Source organism: Cynoglossus semilaevis, chromosome Z (assembly GCF_000523025.1).
Source record: "Cynoglossus semilaevis isolate Cse_v1.0 chromosome Z, Cse_v1.0, whole genome shotgun sequence".
In the NCBI taxonomy this organism is placed as follows: Eukaryota; Metazoa; Chordata; class Actinopteri; order Pleuronectiformes; family Cynoglossidae; genus Cynoglossus; species Cynoglossus semilaevis.
The window spans coordinates 20845363-20861935 of record NC_024328.1 but is presented as its reverse complement, the minus strand read 5'-3'; the positions used below and the strand labels follow the sequence as shown (position 1 = coordinate 20861935).

General features: G+C 39.5%; 1 protein-coding gene across 3 annotated transcripts in view; it reads left to right on the top strand.

Annotated features, from left to right (window-relative positions):
- The window catches only part of grid2 (glutamate receptor, ionotropic, delta 2), a 254308-nt gene that overhangs the window by 184578 nt on the left and 53157 nt on the right, over window positions 1–16573 (top strand). The gene's annotated exons all lie outside the window — the stretch shown is intronic.

Sequence of the window (16573 nt, the reverse complement as noted above, 5' to 3'; positions counted from 1 at the left end):
ATATATATTCAAAAATCCTGAATATGTATACATAAATCCTGAATATATATATATACACATAAATCCTGAATGTATATACAAAAAGTCTGAATATATATATATACAAAAATATGAAGTGTATTTGACCACACTGTCCGTATCGGTGTGCAGCTATGCCTGCACAACCCGCACAAAAAAAAGTATAAGAAGTAACAAAGAGTGAAAGATGTTCATACAGAATCTGCTTGTGTTGCTTTGATGTATTTTTTTTTTTTTTTCATACTTTATACGTCCCGCTACGTGAGCACAAGATACAGGAGCCTGGCGCGTTGTGCAGGCGTAGCTGCGCACCAATGTGTACAGTGTGGTCAAGTATGCTTCATATTTTTGTATATATATTCAGACTTTTTGTAAATATATTCAGGATTTTTGTATATATATTCAGGATTTTTGTATATATATCCAGGATTTTTGTATATATATTCAGACTGTTTGTATATATATTCAGGATTTTTGTATATACTCTATATTCAAATTTTTTGTATATATATTTAAAGATTAATTTCCTGAACGGCATATATATATATGTATATATAGATATATATATATACATATATATATATATATATATATATATATATACACACACATATATGTATATATATGTATATATAGATAGATAGATAGATAGATATATGTGTGTGTGTGTATATGTATATAAAGATTAATCAAATTTTTCTGTTTTTATTAATGTTTTCCTGGACCCTGGATTATTGCCTCGAATTCGAATTTGAATTTTTTTCAACAGTATTTTGTGTAAAGATTCATACACGACAGCAATGAAAATGTGTAAGGGATTTTTTTCGTCACTTGCGGTCACTTTTATAAAGTCTTTGCTCCTGGAGTACATGACACCCCCCCCACCCCCCTTAGTTCTGGAACCAAGTAAACAGCAGGTTAAATTGTGCATATTTTTTCAACTTTGTTCCCAAAGATACAGACCAGAGGCACTTCAGTAGGTTCCCTCGCTTCATTGTGAACCACCGACTGACATTTAGGTTAAGGCACTGTGACACCACAGCTTCACAAATAGGAAGAGCTGACTGGGTGGATGTTATTTAAAGTGATACCAGCTGTTTATCTGGATGTTGTGGCACAGCTGTTGTGAGCTGCTGGTTGCTTTAAAATTGCATCAGTCTGAGACAATAGCCTGTCTGCACAGGCAGAATTCAGTAAGTTGGAGGAGCCACCTGTGTTTGTTGAGCCACACAGTGGTATGCACACATTCCTTACAGCAAGAAGTTCACTGATTTTCCTGTTCGATCACAAGTCTTTTTGTATAGTTCCCATGCAGGTTATTCAGATCATTCCCAAAACATGCAGAATTACAGGAAAAGGCCACTGTATGGTGAGGGGTTGTTGGACTTTGTATTGGGTCCCTCGGCACAATGTTTCCCACTCTCACTCATGAGCATGAAAAGGACTATGCAGGAGTAGATGAAGATTTCTGTAGTATTGTGTGGGTTTTTGTTTTTCCTTTTTGTGTGCTTTTCATTGCAATATCACTTAAATAAGGTACAATGATTCCCAACCGTTTTTGTCTTGTTGCCCCATTTAGCCATTTCTGACAACCCCATTTTAGACAACCCTAATTTTGAAAAACACTAATGTGTAAAGTGTTACCCCACAGACATTTAATGATTGATTGTATTATTTTAATACAACCATGTAAACGTTTACATCTACATAAATAGACAGAAAATTATTAATTGTGTTTCTTTGCTTACATTTTCATATGTTTCCCCCAGAATTATTGTATTATTCAAATTAAAAGAGCAGTGAAGCACAGAGTGAAGAACCAGTAATTCCCACTGGTTCATTAACAGTTTGAGACCTTAACTGGAAAATGCATTTGATTGTTCTCGATTATGTTTGGTTAAGTTGGTCATCACGGCGCCTGCCACTTGTTGATGTATCTTTTAAATTTTATGTAAAAGCATGTTTGTCTCTATTTTCTAAAAATAAATTATAGTAGAGCAATAATTTACAGGCTTCAAGATGTCGTCACAATAACCTGAGTAAACTAGCCAGCACATGCAACTCCAACCTGGGATGCATATGTATTAGGGCTGAGGTTTATGCAGTGGTTAGCTGGATAGCAGCTCCAATATTGAAGTAGACCTCCTTACATGTATAGATAAGGGTTATTTTAGGGCAAACAGGTTTTTCACTTTGATAGAAGCCAAAAAAAAAGTTGGTGATGTTAAATTATCCAGCAGCTGGCTTCTATATGTGTAGAAATGGTTCCAAAAATCCTGTGACAGCACCTCTCGAAAATACTGAGGAGAAATTTTGTGGAACAACTATATAAGCCCAGAAGTGCCTTAGTGTTATGATGTCTATAGTTGACACAGTCTGCAGGATCTTAAGGAATGATATGAGCATGCATTTGTTCTCATCAACACTGTACTGCACCGTAGGAGTTACATCAACAGAGGGGGATCTTTAAAGCTCTGCAGAAAAAAATAGAGCCTATGGGAGAAATGGTAGGAGCAGTGATGGGAGTCGTCTAATGAAATTGCCTGGGAGCAGATTCAGTGTACTGAAACTATAAACCGTAGGAGATTATCTCTACGACTGTCACTCTTCAGTTTTCTCTTTCTTTGCCGTTGATGTTTCATGTCTTGACACAGAAAGACACGACCTGACACGAATAATGATAAATGCAGCCTCAGGCTTTGTCAACAATACACTTTAAAATTATTGTTTTACATTAGTTTTTGAACTGGAGTACATACACTAGTAGTTATTCCATAAAACCTTCTTTTATATTTACTTTTATTATACTGATGTCTCAGCTTTCAGTTATATTCGGGTTGAATTTCTTTTTTATGCATTATGTATGTATGTGTACACACACAGCCTTGTTGATAATATACTGTAGTTTTGTTGGATATGGAGAAGTTAGATGGAAGTGTCAACTTTTGCTGTGATTATTATTATTATTTAAAAGTGATTTTCCTTGCGTTGACATGATGACAAAGACAATGTTCTGAGGGTACAATCAGTGCAATTCCATTACTGTCTTTATATGGTGTATTTGATGGTAATATAGAACAGATAATGTATAACTCTATACATCGTCTGGTCGATGACTGTGTTTGATGGAGACAGCCTCTAAATTTGCAAATACAAATAAAAAGAGTGGTGTAAAGGATCCATCCACTAATTTAAACTGACAGTTGTTTTGAAGTCAAAATATCAAAGTGAAGATTTAATCCATAGCACATTGGCTTTTTAAAATTGCTGCATCACAAAGAAGATAAACTGTGCGCCAGACCATATATGTCATGCTATGGTGACAGCCAAGGTCAGTCTAGATGATATTTCCATCTGTTATTATGTCCACGATGTCAGATTGGGTAATCGTAGTGACATAAATTTGTGATGTGCCAGACTTGACAAATTGCAGGATGGTGTCTGCCCTCGAGTTAACTTCATAATTGACATAATGAGGTTGGCAGATGAAGCAAAGGAGTCAAGACACAGGGCGAGACAACATTTTCAGTGATCAAACATTGGCCTTGCAGCTCCCGTACCAGACGGAGATGCAACTGGTCAGCAGGCTCTCGATGGTCCCTCTGTAGAAGGTGGAGAGGATGGGAGGGGGGAGGGAGGCCCTACTCATCCGTCGCAGGAAATGCAGGTGCTGCTGGGCTTTCTTCACTAAGGAGGTGGTGTGTAGTGACCAGCCAAGGCCGTCTGTGATGTGCACCCCCAGGAACTTGGTGCTGCTGACAACCTCCACTGCTCTGTCATTGTTGAGTATCAGTGTGTGGCTGGGTTGGGATCTGCTAAAGTCGACAATGATCTCTTTGTCTTGTTAATGTTCAGGAGTAGATTATCTGTCTGAAACCAGTCCACCAGATGACATACCTCCTCTCTGTAGGCCAGCTTGTTGTCATCCTGAATGAGGCCCACAACTGTAGTGTCATCCGCATTTAGTATGTGGTTGGTGTTGTGCCTGGGATGACAGTCATGGGTCATCAGGGTGAACAGCAGAGGGTTCGGATCTGGTGCTCAGGAAGATGACACTAGAGGTATTGTTGCCCCCTCGGACAGACTGGGTTCTGTCAGTGAGGAAGTCCAGCAGCCAGTTGCACAGGGGAGTGTTAGGCCACAGGGGGCCCAATTTGCATAATAGGTCCTGGTGGATGATCGTGTTAAATGCTGAGCTGAAGTCCAGAATCAGCAACCTTACGTGGGTGTTCTTTCCCTCCAAGTGCTCCAGGCTCAGGTGGAGAGAGGTAGAGATGGCATCCTCAGTGGAGCAGTTAGGCTGGTATGTGAACTGGAACAGGTCGAATGATGGGGGCAGTATGGTGAGGATGTGGTCCTTAAACACTTCATGATGGTGAGTGTTAGTGCAACAGGTTAGAAGTTGTTAATGCATGAGATGGTTGCTTTATTTGGCACTGGAATTATTTGAAGCATGAGGGGACGATGGCCTGGTTTAGTCATGTTTTGAAGATGTCATGATGAGCACGTGGGCCAGCTGATCTGCACACTCCTTGATCAGCCATCCTGGGATGTTGTCAGGACCTGCTGCTTTCCATGCGTTGACTTTTCTCAGAGCTCTCCGCACAGTAGTGGGTTCAAGCCTGAGGACCTGATCGTTGTGGTGGGGGGTAGCTTTCCTTGCTGGTATGTTGTTCAGAGCTTCTAATGTTCTGAAGAAGTTGTTGACCTCATTGAGGAAGCTGATGTCATCCTGGCAGGATGAAGGTGGGTTTTGTAGTCTGTGACAGACTGGATTCCCTGCCACAGTTGTCTGGTGTTGATGGGGTCATGAAAGAAACCCTGGATTGTGGACACGCTTTGCATCTCTGATGGCACGGTTCAGGTTGGCTCTCGCTGATCTGAGTGCCACCGTGTCACCGGAATTGAAGGCTGCATTACGTTCTCTCAGTCTCGTACACACCTCCTTGTTCATCCATGGTTTCTGGTTGTCCCGTGTTATTATTGTCTTTGTTGCTGTAACCTCCTCCATGGACCAGACACTGATGCAGCATACTCTTCCACATCTGTGTGTTGACTGTCCGTTGCAGCCTCTCTGAACATGTCCCACTCAGTGCATTCAAAACAGTTCTGCAGTGCAGACATAGCTCCCTCAGGCCACACTCTTACCTTCTTCGCAGCAGGCTTTTCTCTGATGCGCAGGGGCTGGTATGCTGGATTTAGCATAACAGAGACATGGTCTGAGGAGCCGAGGTGGGGGGGGGGGGGCTGCTCTAAAGACCTTATTAAAGTTGGTGTAGACCAAGTCCAGTGTATTTCCCCCCTGGTTGCAAAAGCCACATGCTTATGGAAGTTAGGAAGAACAATCGTCATGTTGGCTTGGTTAAAGTCCCCAGCAACAATAAAAACAAACTCCGGATGTGTATACTGCATGTCACTAATGACACGGTAGAGAGTGGTAAATGCTTGTTTGATGTTTACGCTGGGTGGTATGTACACAGCAGCAATGATGACAGTATTGAATTTCTGGGGCAAGTAGAAGGGTCTGCATTTCACAATCATAAACTCAATGTTCATGGAACAATGACTGGAGACCAGGATAACGTTGTTACACCATCTGTTGTTTGTGTAGATGCAAACGCCACAGTGAAACGCCACCACCACGTTTTACCTGTGAGAGCATGGCTCTTGACGGCTCTGAATGTCGTTAGCCCGTCCAGGCTAATGGCTTCATCAGGGACAGAAGAGTTTAGCCATGAAAATGAGAATACCTTACTTTAAGCTGGACTTTTTTTTTTAAGTCCAGCTTAAAGTAATCCAGTTGGCATTCTATGGAGCGTACATTGGCAAGCAGAATAAAGGGAAGCGGCGATCAAAACGGGTTAGCTTTTAGCTTAGCTGTAAGACCTCTGCAACAACCGCGCTTCTGTTTACTCTCACATCGCCTCCGGTGACCCCGTGGACGGCCTGTTGCGTAAGCCGCTGGGTCTGACCGACGTAGAAGACCAAGGCTCTGAGTGGTCCACGTCTCTAAGTTTACATAGTCTAACTGTCCAAACTTGTCCCTGTCCAAACATAAACCTAGTATAACCTTACGGTCATATATAGTTCTAGCGTAGTTTCACTAGTGTTTTTACTACAGAAAACACTGTTATAGATGGCGAATCTAGCGATGTTTTGGCTGTGTATGGTTAGGGCACCGCCATCTTGGCTAAAAAAAAAGCTGCAATACAATCAAACAGCATCGCTCAGAAGACCATCTAAGATTGACAGTGCAGGAGAATAGAGGGAACAAAAAGCCGAGTGAGTGAGGATTTGCTATTCTGACACCTTGTAGTGACTAAGGAAGCAGACTTGGGTCCGCAAGTATTCAGGTTCGAGTCCACCAGCTGCCAAGTTACCACTGAGGTGCCCTGAGCATGGGACCGTCCCCACACACTGCTCCCCGGGCAGCTTAAAGCTGCTCACTGTTCACTTTGGTGATGGGTTAAAAACAGAGGTCACATTTCATTGTGTGCAGTGGTGTGCTGTGTCACAATGACAAATAATTAATTTTCATGTGTCATGACGTTGTGTGATTAACAGTTGGATGGAGGTGACATGTGGACCACACGTACTTCCTCCTTTGACCATACAATATAATCTACTCTTTCTTCAAAATGAGTTAAAATAATAGCAAGCCCTAAAGTCTAAATTTTGCCTTTCTATAAGGGGTTGCCACAGCAGTAGTCCACCTAGTCACAGAGACAGAGCAAGTTATTGACTTAAAAAATAATAACTTTTGTTGGGAGTTGTAATTCATCCCAAATATTTCTCTGCTTGTCCTTTACAGTGGCCACTACAGCAAATTAAATTAAAAAATACAGGGTGTCTTTCGTTTATGACAGTGTTTCTTAATTGAAACACTATTAAGAATCTGATAACGTGTATATTTTTATCTATACAAACCACTGTATGACTTGCTGCCACCTAGTGACTGGAGGCTTGTTATCACTCATGTATTACAGCAGTGGTACAATTACACTTATGTCCTTATGCGTGCCATATTCCATTTGAAAAACCTCACAGCACCCCCCAGGTGGGCCCACCCCCACTATTTGACAAATACTGGTTTATGACATCTTCAACCTACGGCATTTTGTGGTAACACCGCTATCTCCAATAAATGTATAATGAAAGTCTTGTTCCAATATTTCGAGGTACGGTGCTAAAACTAGCCAACTAACATGAACAGGAACTAGTTGGCTAGTTGACTAGTTGACAAATACGTAGTCACGCAGTGCTATATACGCAGAAGACAGCTTTGTTTACATTCACCAGTTGTGCGCCATATATTGGATTTTGCTACATTCACTATTTTTAGTTTGTGTTTTTTTGTGAACTTATTTCATTAAGCCTCCCATGCGTAAGTCAGACTGTTTTTCTGTCCTAGATTATGATGCTACCACTGTGTTAGCGCAGGTGAGTGACATAGACACTTATGTATGTTCAGTATGTGAGTTCCAACAAAATAGAGTTTTGTTGCACCATAGGAACAGAACATCGACGTAGGTCGAGGGTATTACTTTTAGTGGTCAGATCCAGCACTTGTGTCACTGCTGGATTGTGCAAAATCTAAATGTAAATATATGTCTAACAAATGAAAAAAATCTATTCAATATCAGGGCCATGTTCCTTAATTTAGTTATACAAATACCCATTTTTCAGTACATGCAATCTACAATTATTACCATACAATATTCATTTCCGATATGCTAATTTCCATTTATTGTTTGTTTAATTTATCTAAAATGACACATTTATTCACTGGGATAAACATTTATCAGTGGACTTCTGGAATGAAATCAATTCTGTGTGGAGTGTTCCTGTGGATGCTGTGTGGAACGCTTGAGGGCCCAAATTATGTATTCAGCAGGGGCAGTTCATTGCTGCAGTCATGGATACATCACACCTCAGGAGAATGTGGGTTAAATTGCTATGGTAAGCGTGCACTGCATGCTGGCTTCGTGTTTCATCTGTGGCTTATAATTTTCTGAAAGGATTAATATCTGCCATCGGCTGATCTAATTTCCTCAGCAAATTAGTCAAGACTTTGGCAAGTGTGAGAGGTTTGGCGAGTCTGAGGTTTTAGAAGGTTCCTGTCAGTGGACAACGGTTGGACAGAAATGAAGAAATCAGATGGAAGAGCAGTTTCGATAAGTTGTTATTAAATTAAATTAGAGTGTGTGAGTTAGTCATTATCAGTAAAACGCTGCTCATGTTTTTGCCTGATGTTTTAAATACATGCTCTATGCAAAAGGAATATATATAGACAGACAGACAGAAATACAGATAGACAGATAGACAGACAGATAGATAGACAGATAGATAGACAGATAGATAGACAGATAGAACTTTATTAATCCCTTGGGAGTTCCCTTCGGAATATGTGTAAATTATTATTCCATCTTTTGTTGTACTCTAAATCTTATTGTAAACATTTTTAACCTCCTGTCACATTTAATATGTGCATTCTTTATCTCTTTTTTTGCAGCCACTTTTCTTTTACTTACTTTTGGGTTCCTGACTTTTCAGGAGTCAGGAATGGGAAAGCCGTTTTCTGCATACCGTAATGCTGTTTTTATGTGACATTATATTGCTCTGAGTCACAACACAACATAATATTTCATATGACCTGTGTGTTTGTTTGATTAAATCTTTTTCCTCTTAGCTTTCTCAGCCGCCTGAAATCAAATAAATCTGTTACCAAAAAGTCAAAGTGCAAATTTAAGATTGTTGATTATAATTAACCTTGAATTTGAAATTCAAAGAAAAATGGTTGCAGCCGAGCTCTTCTAACAAAATGTGTATGAAGAAGATAAACCGTACTGCACCACCAAAGGGGACAAATAAGTGGCTTCTGTAACAGCCTTTCAGTCTGAGCCGAAGGATTGTAAACAGAGGGAAGTTGGCTGGCGGTTTTATAGCTGGCTTTGTACCGTGATCTCTCCGTCATTGCTCTCATATCAGTGGAGTGGTTCTGATAAATACGATTTTTTTTTTACAAAAAGTAACAGTATATAATAATATTGTTACATTTTACTTAAATGTTACATTACTACTGGCTTCAAAATTTGTATCAACAAATACATCTCGGCTATAAAGTTATTTTACTTTATGTTTGGTGCCATACTATGCCAGACAGGTATTGACTTTCATTGAAAACTTTTTTTCTTTTTTTCCCCCCATCTGTCACTACTGATCAATTTATTGTTTTGATATTTTGGTATAACTTTAGTATTTATTCTTGAATAAAAAGTATTTTAACACATATTGTCAATAAGAATTATCAAAGCAGTTATATCAAGCTGGAATGACCTGCATTTAACATGTGATGCTTAATAAGCTAGAATTTCTAAAAGAAGCTGTAATTCATCGCCCCTGTCGAATTCAAGATGTGAGCTTAAGTCTCACATCATATTTTGCTAATGTATGTAGTGCAATGAGTCGAGTGCTGCTTAGGATCACTCGGTGTTATTAACCAGTATCAAAATCAATAACACAAATCAGTCTCATTAAAGTTATCTTTAATTGTGTTGTTATCCTACTAATATAGTAATTATGTACTAAATAAAGTATTACAAATATACTACAATCTATAGTATTCACAAACAATTAAATATCTGATGGATTTTTCTGGAGTTCTTGGCAAATTGGGTGGCTTCAATGAATAAAGTAATAACACAGACAAACACAGTTTACAAAAATAAACACATTTATTAAGACAATCCTATCACATTAATGATAACAGTTGATACATAAACTAAACAAGGCACAAAGATGTGTGTGTGTGCGTGCCTGTGTGCATGTGTACATGAGTGGTCGTGTAAGAGAGAGAAAGAGAGAGAGATGTTGCCTCTTAGCTACCAAGTAGTGATGTGTCGTTCGCAAGTGATTTGTTCAATATTAATGAATCTTTCATATGACTCGTGACTTCCGAGTCGTATAAAAGATTCATGACTCGTGACTCCCGAATCATGAATCTTTCTATAGAACTCACAAATCACTCTCTGCGAACGAATCACTCTCTGCGAACTAATCTTTCACTGCGAACTAATCACTCATTGCAAACGAATCACTCACTGTGAACTAATCTTTCGCTGTGAACTAATCTTTCACTACGAACGAATTACTCAAGACTCATGACTTCCGAGTCATATGAAAGATTTGTTCATATTGAACTCACAAATCACTCTCTGCGAACTAATCTTTGTAGACTGTCAGTGGAAGCAAACCATATTGCCTTTAGTATTTAGTGTCGGAGAACCGCAGCCTTCTTTACAACACAATAGGGCTAAGGCGCCATCTGCTGTGAAATGAATGAAATTATTTTTTTAAGATTCTTTTACGACTCATCATTTTACTGTTCCATAGTCAAAGATCCGAATCAGTAAAAAGAATCTTCCCATCACTACCACCAAGCAAGCGACTGAGCCCTTGAGTCATGTTCACATACGTGACTGTGCAGTGAAAGAAGAGCTGCAAGGTAGAAGGGATGGCAACAGGAATCACGTGAGGCTGGTATGCGTGCATGGAGGTGTGAAAGGGTGTTGTGTATGCACACCAAGATGCGCTCAGATACAATGAAACAGCGCTTGTGATGTTGTTGATGTTATACTCAAAACAAAGGACTTTGTCTAAGTTTTCCTGATCCCAATACTTATAACGTTACAAGTTAACACTAAAATACTGACGGTGTAACACCGAGTAAGGAGGTTGGAAAAGATGATAGCGCATGCAACAGCCTAGCTATAAAAGCAGCACAGATTTTGGACAACACAATTCAACACTCAATGTGTGCACTTAAACTGTCCCTAAGTTTGAAATAGCACTTAACAATACTACAGATAGAACTAATGTGCCCAAATGCACAGCCTTACTGTAGTGAACGTCTGCTCGTATTTAGAGGGTAGTGGAAAGTCCGTCTTGGGTCCTTGCCAGAGTTGGAGACGTCCGTCTGGTTCCACTGTGTGCAGAGAGTCCTCTTGGTTCCGAAAGTCCGCTTCGGGGAAAGGTCTCTGATTGTCGATATGCCGGTTCACACGATAACTGTTAGAAGGAATCCTGTCGCTTCTAAACCTTTCAATAACTGCTTTGGTTGTAACTTAATTACCGGTTAACTCAGTTAAGAAAAAGACGCTACTAGTGCATTTATCACCGTGGGCAATAGTGTCTACAAAAGCTCGTTGGTTCTTATTCTTCTGAGACAAGCAGGACCCCCCAATTTAAAGGTTGCGGAGGTCACTGATCCACTGTATGTGGATCTACCGGAAGTAGTGGAATTATGGGAGTCCTTAAAAGGACAGTGGTAGTATCTACATGTATGTGATTGTTTTCCAATGAAATGTTTCTTTACAAGATAATTCTTATTCAGCCTCATCATGTCATTTACAAAGTTACTGGAACGTTTGACTTTCTCTTTTTCACAGTTTTTGTGAGGCTTAAACTGTTTTGAACCACAAAACAGTTTAAGAAGGTATGAGGGCAGGTTGTCTTCTATTCATCTGTTTCCACAACAGCAACATTGTTCTACACGACAACATAGTGATTAATGTCTTGTTTGAATTTACCTCACTCTCTTTCTGACTCCTTTTAAACTCCTGCCCTCCAAAGCTGTTAGTCTTATACCGATCCATCGCCAACTCAGCCCACACACACAAACATTAAATATATAGTTAATTACGATTCATGATAGGTACTGTATATGCATCAGTATCACTTTCCCCCCTCATCATCAACTCTAGTGATGTCTTAATGATGGTCGATGACCGTGTGACTTCTGCATGCTTTTCATCAAAGTTCAGACTGACCATTTGCCCTACTTCACCCACACTGTGTTTTTTTTTGTGTGTGTGTGTGTTTACGGAACGGTTTGTCCACCATGTATGTGACACTGGACCCTTGGATCAGCTGCAGTAATTAAGTAAGTTAAGTTATTAAGTAACTAGTAACTTGCGGATTTTCTTTAAAAATTCCCATAATTCATTACATAAAAACTCAGTGATAAGAATAGCTGCTCAGGTGACTCGTCCTGTATTTGTTTTCCCCCTCCCATGAACTCTGTGACTCTTTTTGGCTAACTGTTTTACCAAGGCATTGTTGCATATAATACACTGTGGTTCAAAACAGAGTCATATGCTATAGCATTCCTGACATGCATTCCTTTTTTCACATGGCTTCACGGTGACAGATGGACCATGGAATACATTGGTTTTCTGTCACTAGACTGTGCCACAATTTGTCCTGTGAAAAAAGCAAATGTCAGACTCTAATGTCAGGGGGTTGTGACGGTGATTATTATAACACACTTTGTGTGTTTGGAAAGTTCACTCAGCTGTTGTTTGTAATTTGCACTTGTCATGCAACAAAATTAATAGGATTTAAACTCTTAAACTTAGTGATTCATCATCCAGCTGCAGTACCATATTGTGTTGACAACCCCTGCATGTGTGAGTCTTCAGCTTTTGAGAGGCTTCAACATCATCATCGTCATTAATGTCTGCCTCAATTTGCTCAGGACCCACAGCCTCTCCATAACCTGCTTCTCTTTGTACATGTAGTCTATCTATCTACCTAGTCTATTGATGGTTCTGTCTATTTTCAATCTGCCTCCATTCTCCTCCGTAACAATTTATTACCAGTTTACGTTGAAATCCTCTCAATCTCATCTTTTAACTCCAAAATGATCATCTTTCAACACATGACAGCACTGGTCTCAACACTTCATGTCAAACTTTTACTTTTAATACTTTCCCATCATATGACAATGGAGAAAGATATCAATCATTGTCTTCTATAAACATATGCTTTATAAGCTTGGCCGGCAACAGCCATGTTTGAAATAATCAGTATTATCAGGGTGATTGATTGTTCAATGGAACAGTAAAATAGGAAATTACTCTTTATTTGTATTAAATTATTAAAATAAATGTGGTATCAACTAAAATATATCACCAGCTTTGTTAATATTGCACAGGTTTAGGACTTCCCTTTGTTATCAATTGGCTGATGGCGGGGGGTGTTTTGAAAACTAACGTTGAAAAATTATGTTTCCACAAATTACAGAGAAACTGCGTTATACCCCAGTGTAGTAATCAGCAGACATCACGCGCAGGGTGTCTATTATAACAAGCCCAAAACAGCAAGTCTTGGAAAAGTACTGGTGTCTCTTCACCACCAGCAGCTGCTGCCTCTTCACCAAATGCCCAGGCAGGAACAGTCGGGGATGGGAAAGTTATATGGTGGCTCTTTAATTAAAATGGTTTCAAACTGTAAAATGTGTTGATCCTTTATCTGCAATTTTCACTCAGCTCGTATTCAGGTGAACTCACTCCAAAACATATTTCACCTGTGACTTTGAAATACAGCTTTGAATACAGCCAGTCTAGAACAATGAAAATAGTAATGTTTCATTATTGACAGCGAACTTAATTTAATCAAACCCAATATGCACTAACAGTGCTGGAAGCATGATTTGGTTTCAGAAGATTCCAACAGTGAGTGAGTGTGTTTTAATGAGCAGACTTTTCAGGCATCGGGATATTGATGTGTGGCTGGAGGTCATTGTGATTCACTCTTCTATTAGCTTTTCTAATTGAAACACAAGATAAGAATAATCAGGAACAGGTGCCCTGTCAGTTCCCTGGCTCCATTAGGCTGTTTCCTCGGTTCCTTACTAAGAGTCAGTCGATGAGCTGAGCTTACAATGGTGGACGAGTCAAGTAAGTGGCTAAAGCTTGGTTGCCCTGTGTGTTAATCACTAGAACGCAGCTAGGGCTTGTTCTTTAAAGCAGCCCACAAAGACAAAAGCACCACCTGATGGATATTCATTAGCTCTCCCTCATTGTTACTGGCAGGTCAAAATTAGGTTTAGCAGAGCTAAAGAATTTGAGAGCACTTCAGCGGGTTGTTTGCTAACGTGGGTCCCCCTAATCACTCTGGCACCCGCTCAGACTGGGGGTTAACATCCATCTTAAGAACTGGGATCACAAGTGGACAGCTATAAGCTCAGTATGTAAATTAGAACTTTCTTTATTCCTACTGGAACAATAGAGTGATGTTTTTAGTTACTTACACTCTAAAACTGCTCTACTGCCATTGTGTTTGGTTCTGCACAAGAGGGACAGAGGGGTTAGAGAGAGAACAGGGCGAGAAGGTGGAACTGAGTGAGTCAATGTGCTCGAGAGAGTCTTACACTTTGAAAAGTACAACAAAACTAAAAATCTGTCTGAGCCTGGGTTTTTATAAAGAAATCATGTCTAAAATGTTGCAGTGGGAAAAGTTTACTACTGGGCATGTTCCTTTGTAGCTGCTCTTCGATGGACACTCCTTTTAATACCCATCTTGTTGTCTCTTAACCTGCTAATTAATGTGCCTTCCACAGAGTTACAAGTAGTCTCTCTGTTTGTGGAGGTATTTCAGGCATTCATTTCTAATTCATTTTGACAATTTTTACCTCAATACAAATACTCTGATTTCCGGACTATTGAGCGCACCTGAATATAACCCGCAACCACCAAACTTAAAAAGAAAAAGTAATTGTACATATATAGGCCGCACTTCTCTATAAGCCGCACGTGTCCACGTTGTAACATATTTACGCAGAAAGATGTTACACAGAAAGATTTTTTAAATAATAATTTAATTTTTTGATTTATTAAATAAATTCTTTTTTCCGAACAGTGCCTGTGAAAAGGTTGGTTCCACGGTAGCTCGTTAGTTAGAATGTGCAGGGGAGACTTGGTGATCTGCTCCAGTTAGCTCTGGGGCTAACTCCCTTCACTTTGTGCTTGTCCGCAGCAGAGGTAAACAGAAACAGGGAAGTTAGGGTCTTTATTATTAGCCACACCGAGCACAACAGAACATAAACAGTGTTTTAACAGCTCTATAATTAACGCTTCAACATGACAGGACTCAAACTGCTCTCAACGTTCCCTACCGTTCTCTCTCTCGCCCATCCTACGCACATACATGCACACAGACACTGACTCATCCATGACTTTAAGACACTGTTGAACCAAGAACTATTATTTATTTTAAATGTTTTTATTATGCAAACATCTCATAATGGAATTTATAGTAATATATATGTGAGCAACACTTGCAAACAATGCATTAAGTGAGACAAAAAGTATAGAGTTGATAAAATATCAAGGGGCTGAAAGAAACAAGCGTCCTACCATGAGCAACTTGAGAAATAATTGAAATAAATGCAGTTAAAGTTGCAAACAGTTAGCAGCATTTGTAACAGGTTTTGTAAAAAATGTTGTACCAAGGAAGCAGCAGCAATAATTATTATTTTTTTGTTTGTTTGAAGTTGCAGAGGCTATGAGGTGATAATTTTAAATTAGCCAGAGTGTGTCTAACAGATGAAAATACTATAAAGTGAATGTGGAGTTGTGAATAAATATTTAAAAAGTACGTACTCAGTGGATCATTGGTGCATCCAGGACCGAGTCATGGGGCTCCGAACGGTTTCACCTATGATGAAAACTGGGAATTGAAACACCAACAACTGCACAAGGTGATGGCACAGAGATCATTATGCTACCTTTGTATAAATGTCGGAGCTGAGGTGTCAGCCCAGTGTTGTTCTCATTTAATGATCTGACAGCCACATGCAGGAGAACTCACTTAGTAAAACGCCTCAGTCCACCTTCTACACTCTTCTTCCTCCTTTATTCTCATTTTGTTTGCTCGTTCTTTTGTTCACTAATCTGATAGGTGTGGCTTTTTTTCGCTTCTCTTTCTTAATATTTCTATGTTCCAAAGCCTCAGCGATTTTCTTTCTTTTTTTTTTGTTTGTCAAACTGCCATCCAAAATGAACTACATCTATTTTGTTCTAGTTTTCAGCCATTTCACTTTTTATTTTTATTCTCCAAGACACCAACCTTCTCTCTACATTTTACCTTCTGGCTCACCTCCCCTTTTCAAAAAGTTGTTACTGGCTACAGCAGTAACAACGAAAGACTCGGGCGGGCAAGTACAACTCTGGATACAAATGGATCCAGCTGTCATGTTTGTGGGTTTGGTGGTCTTAATTATGAGGTGTCAAACCATAGACACTGGCTGTACATGCATTCATACTAGTGAAGTGTCGTTCGCGATTGATTCGTTCAAAATTTGTTTCATATGACTCGTGACTCCCGAGTCATATGAAATATTTCTTCATATTGAACTCACAAATCCCTCACAAATCACACTACGAACTAATTACTCTGCAAACTAATCTTTCACTGTGAACTAATCTTTCATTGCAAACGAATCACTCTCTGTGAACTAATCTTTCACTGTGAACTGATCTTTTGCTATGAACGAATCACTCTGTGAACTACTCTTTCTTCTTCTATTTCTTTCGGCTTTGTCCCTTTTTCAGGGGTTGCCACAGCAAATCATTGATTTCCATCTCTCCCTGTTCTCTGTATCTTCTACTCTGACTCCAACTATCTGCATGTCCTCCCTCACTACATCCATATATCTCCTCTTTGGCCTTCCTCTTTGTCTCCTACCTGGTAGCTCCATCTCTAACATTCTTCT